General features: G+C 35.9%; 1 long non-coding RNA gene across 1 annotated transcript; it reads left to right on the top strand.

Moving 5' to 3' along the window:
• The first annotated feature begins 213 nt into the window (after positions 1-213).
• LOC115999806 lies at positions 214-2069 on the top strand. Its single transcript, XR_004094037.1, has 2 exons — positions 214-350; positions 1145-2069. It is a non-coding gene; the product is annotated as an uncharacterized LOC115999806 (long non-coding RNA).
• Positions 2070-5562: the final 3493 nt, after the last annotated feature.

Genomic DNA, 5562 nt, shown 5'->3' with positions numbered 1-5562 from the left:
CAAAAATTGTAAAGTTTGAGGACTTAATTCGATAAGAATGATAGTCGATGACGAATTGATAATTTGCAATAGTCGGAGGACAAAATCGGTCATTAGCTCTTATTACTCCGTATCAAATAAAAATACTATTACGGAATACGGAGCACTAAATATAAATATTTAATTCAAATTCAGATTTGGATTCTATTTGAACCAAATTTTAAATTTGTAGGTGGTGAGTGGTGACCCGCTGTGGAGCAGTTGGATCGGCTCCGCTAGTCCGCTGGCTTCAATTTCAATCCCTACCTGAGTACGCGTGGCAATTCACCACCCCGACGACGACTATGCATAAAAACCCTAACTTTGCACACGTAAGGAAATTTATTTAAGAGCATCCATTATCTATAATCGAAAATAATTTTTTTAAATTTTTTTTACCGTTTATAGTTTGTGGAAAATGTTGATAGGATGATGATTTTGGTAAATATTTTTTTTTTTAAATTGATTTAGTTCTTTAGGCGGCTCTTATATTTTTGCACACAACAACTGAATTTCCACCGAAGTTTCATATTTATGCTTATTTTTCAAGTAAATTGGCTAAAAGCGTGAGAATAAGGCTTAATAATTCGTGTTGCCATGTGTTCCTGGATGAATGTATTTTCAAGTGTTTGCAATATCTCTTCGTTGGTCATCATGTTTGTTCTTGGCAAGGGAAAGCTACGTTTTGATACGCACCCCAGTTAACTAGGCACTCTGCAGTATTTGAATTACTTTTGTAAACCTTCTTTCCGATTTTATTTATTTTTTTTAATTTTTAGAAAAAAAGGGTACAAGTGAAGAATTGAGGTGAATAAATTAGACTTCAGCTTGCAATAAGAGTATCCTTTAAGAGATGCTGATTTAAAAAAAAAAAAACTTTTGTGCTTTAATCTATTATTAATTGAGTATTAGAAGTTTTATTTACCTAGACTTTGAACAGCATTGGGTAATTTGAGATCTTCTTGATCATGCTTTGATATTTGATGCTCCGAATGTTTTATTATCTCTAATTCTTGATGGTGAGAAGAGAGTAGTGTTTGCTAGTTGATTAGTGAGTTTTTGGGTTGAATGCTTAAGATTTTAGTTAATTGGTTGGATTTTGATTGAGAAATCTTAAATGATTCAGGAATTTGAATATGAGCAATGGAGGCAAATTGGGGAGTAAAAGAGAGCGAGAGGATACTGTGGATAAGCGGGCAGATTCGCATTCCCTGCAAAGACATTACTAGCTGGAGAGAGATTTATCTCCCATTGCTCTGCAAGCTAAATTCTCTGCCAAAGTCCACACCAACAACCATGCCTCTTTATTGGAGACATTTGCTCCAGCAATTGAAGCAATGAAAGATGGGCTCTCAGAAACAGGAAATGGCATGGAGAAGCTTCTTCTGTACAAAAGACCTGCTGTATGTTTAGTGTTCAGACCTGGTAAGAAAGTTTTAGGCGATTCTTTGAATTTGAGGCTTTGGAACAAGAGTTCTGCAAGAACAGCAACATGGTTTAGGCGAGATGAAGATAAAGATGATAAGAAGAGGAGAGCAGAGTTAATTCTTAGGCAATCCATGGAAAACCAGCAGGAGCTGACCCAGTTGTAAAATAGTTAATGGATGTGTTTACAGTGAACTAGATTAGCTGAAAATGAAAAAAATACATTGTATCCATGCTGTGAATTTCAGGAGAGTCCCTGTAGAAGCCAAGCACTGAGAGTTTCAGGCATTTTTCCAAGGTTAGTTATTGTTTTCTTCAGGATATGTTCAAAATTGATTTTCATCTTGCTACCCAAAGAAAAATTCAAAAATAAATTAATTAGAATTTAGTTTTGATCAGATTTTTTTTAATCTTATGGTCTCACTTTCCCAAGTTGTATTGAAGGAAATTGTAGTTAGAACATGATTTTTTATGATAGTGGAGGAAGGAAATGGTCAAGTGACAGTAGTTTCCACCAAAAAATTTGTTTGTTAGTACAATTTCTTGTTAATGTTTTTCTCAAGGATTTTGGTTATAAGAGAATTCAGTGGGTGGCAAAACAGTATCTCTTTCAGAGCTTTTGCATTTGTTTTCATGTGTTTTACATTGTTCTCCAGAGTGGATGTATAAACTAATTTTGCAGTTTGTATTTGTTTACTTTGAATTCTGTAAACTCCCAAAATAATGGCGAATCGCAGCCACTCCACCCCTAGCAGTAGGGGTGGTAGTATAGACTACCCAATCACAAGAATTTCGGTACTTGTGAGTTGTGATCGATCGTTTCTACCAGGCCTTGATCCTCATTCACCAGAGCATAACATATTCCAACCATTTGGTGGTCTCGTTGAGCAGGTGAATGACCTCACATGGCCCTCTTCCAGGATGGAGTTTAGATGTTACTTATCCGGCCTGTCGAGCATTGGTTGAGTGCTCAACCTTTATGATTCCCCTCCTGATTTCGAGTGAATGGCTGTATCGCCTATCTTGGACACATCTACTCCCATTCATGCTCAATGGTCTGCTCCCAGCAGTTGTTTTGGTTTGCTCTTTAGCTATGGATATCATTTCTTTTGTGCACTCATTGGGCAAATGAATGTGCCCCTATTTATCTTCAATTGATGAAGTAACGTTCTTCCACTTGTATCCCTACCAGTAGGGGTGGAAATAGGCTAGGCCGAGCCAAGCTTTAGAAATTTAGGCCTGGGCCTGCTATGGAAATTTAGAGCCTGAGCCTAGGCCTGGGCCTGCATGTAGGTTTTTTTTTAGGTTCAAGCCTGAGCCTACAATTGGCCTGGTCTGGCCTGAAGCCTTTTTAAAAGCCTATTTAACATATAGGCTTTTAAAAAGGCTTCAAAATATATCATAAATAAGCTTTGAGCCTATTTAAGGCCTCTATTTTTAGGCTCTTTAAAGTATACCTGTAAAAAAATTACAAAAAATACTTAAGTTTAATTGTATTATTATTTGTTATCCTATATAATATCATAAATAATAAACAATCAACTCACATAATTAAGTTGCGATATTTCTTTAAATATTATAACAGTAAGAACAGTTAATAAAAAAATTAAACAACAAAAATACATACAGCATGATTAGCAGCAATGTTTATAATTGAATCATAATTTAGAATAAGATTTTGGAGGTGGAGGGTTAGAGTTTGGTAATTATATATACTTGCGATTGTATTGTAAATTTAAAAATATATATTAGGTATAAAATAGAATACACACATATATATATAGGCCAGGCCTGTAGGCCTGAAGGCCGAGCCTAGTATATATAGGCCTGACCTGTTTAGTTTAATAGGCTTTTGAAATTAGCTCAAGCCTGGCCTTTTTACTAAACGAGCTATGCCTAACTAGGCTTTAATTAGGCCGAGCCATAGACCCCTACAAGGGACCTGGCCTATTCCCACCCATACCTACCAGTCTCACTTCTTTTATATGCCTTTAACTAGGCCTATTTGTATATTAATTAGAAATTTCTTGATTTATGTTTGTCACTACTCTTATTGATGGTGACTACTATTTTTGCAGACTTTTTCTTGGACAAAGATATGCCCTGTGTACTTCTATTCTTTAGGTTTATACTATAATTTACTACTCCGTATTACTAAAAAAAAAAACATGATTAATATATCATTGAAATAAATGGCAACATGCAGTAAATAATTTAAAAAGATTCGATAATGAAATAGATAAAATTGAAAACAAAAATAGTCAGAGCTAGAAGAGAGCTAGTATCAAAAACCACTCCACCAGATGCAGCTAAGTGGAATGCTATATGGAAATTGAAACTTCCAAACATAATCAAAATCTTCATATGGTTAGTCCGCCACGAGAAGATAATGACAAATAATTTGAGAGCAAGGAGGGGAATGACAGAGAATACTAATTGCTGGCTATGTAAAGACGAAATATAAGACATAGATCACGTTTTGCGCAAGTACACAGTTGCTGATGCAATACGAACCAGGTTATTACCTTCCTTTTACTGGCAAACGAGGAATTTATCGTTTAAGGACTGGTTGGATAGAGGGATAGCCAGTAAAGGCAACCAACTCAGACCAGAGAATGAAAACACCCTATTTGTAGTAGCTATTTGATGGATTTGGAAGTCGTTTTTTGCAGTAGCTATTTGGTGGATTTGGGAGTGGAGAAATGACGCAATATTCAACAACTCAAATCAACCCCTTAGATTTAAATTGGAATGGGTTAAGTCCCAAGCAGAGGAGATATACACTGCCCTTTCTAAAGGGAAGAGTTAAGATGGTCCAAACTCGTCGAAGGAATGACCAAGATCAACTTCGACGGCTCAGTAGATATAACATCGGGCAAAGTAGCCTATGGAGGTGTAATCAGAGACTGCAAGGGGACTTGGTTGGGAGGTTTCACATATACTATTGGCACTTGTTCTCCATTGCAAGCAGATGCATGGGCCTTGCTCAAAAGCATTTAGTTGGCCAACTTTATGGGCTATAGGAGAGCTATCTTTGAAGGCGACTCTCACGAACTAATTAGTATATTCAATGAAGGTTCAGCCTCCATAAGGGCTGTATGCAATGTCATCAAAGCATGCAGACAGGAACTGACAAAGCTCCAAAACTGGGAGATCAACGCCATCCCACGTGAAGTTAACGCCCCAACTGACTACCTGGCTAGGAAGGCAAGGGATTATCCAAGGGGTTTCAATCGACTACATGAACCCCCAAACGAAATTCTGGATCTGTTAGAATAAGACAATGCAGGTTGAGAAAGTATATGGACAGATACTACATGTAACAGGGTCAATAGTATTCAAAAAAAAAATAGCCAGATTAAAATATTATTAAGCAACTAAATAATAGAATTAAAGAAAATGAAGAATAATTAAAAGAATGGATTAGTGATAGAGATAATTATGTAGAAAATATTTTATTAATTACGGAGTAGTAGATATTCATGAACTAACTACTATAAATATAAGTATTAAAGCACATAAAAGATGAAATTAATGATCTAAAAATGCTTTAAAAAAAGCAGTGTTAAATTACTTATTTACATAGTTAGCTTCCAGCCAGCAAATTGAGGGTGAAGAAAGAAAGTGGCATAGAGGATGATAAATCTCCTATGTTGCCCTTCCAAGACCACAACCAATTCAAGCTTCGTCACCATCCTTTCTGCATCCATTGATGATAAAATGGTGTGCGCTTCTTATGTACAACTCCATTTTTCTGTCTTCATACAAAACACACACACATAAAATACCAAAAGGCTTCGTGGAAGAAACGAGAATTGTAGGGAAGAGAAACATAACGCTCCAGGATTAGGGGTGGGAATAGGCCAGGCCCCTTCATAGGGACCTACGGCCTGGCCTACTTAGGGCCTAGTCTATTTAATAAAAAGGCCAGACTTAGGCCTAATCAGAAGCCTATTTAGTTAAATAGGCCGAGGCCTATATTTAAAAGTCTAGCCTACAAGCCCGCAAACCTAGCCTATTTATATATATACTATAATATTTATATTTAATATTTAATTATTATATATTACATTTTATATCTAATATATATATATATATATATATATATATATATATATA

The sequence above is a fragment of the Ipomoea triloba genome, chromosome 1 (genome assembly GCF_003576645.1).
Source record: "Ipomoea triloba cultivar NCNSP0323 chromosome 1, ASM357664v1".
Taxonomy (NCBI): Eukaryota; Viridiplantae; Streptophyta; class Magnoliopsida; order Solanales; family Convolvulaceae; genus Ipomoea; species Ipomoea triloba.
Note: the sequence above shows the minus strand (reverse complement) of the source record. Positions and strands in the feature narration are given on the sequence as shown.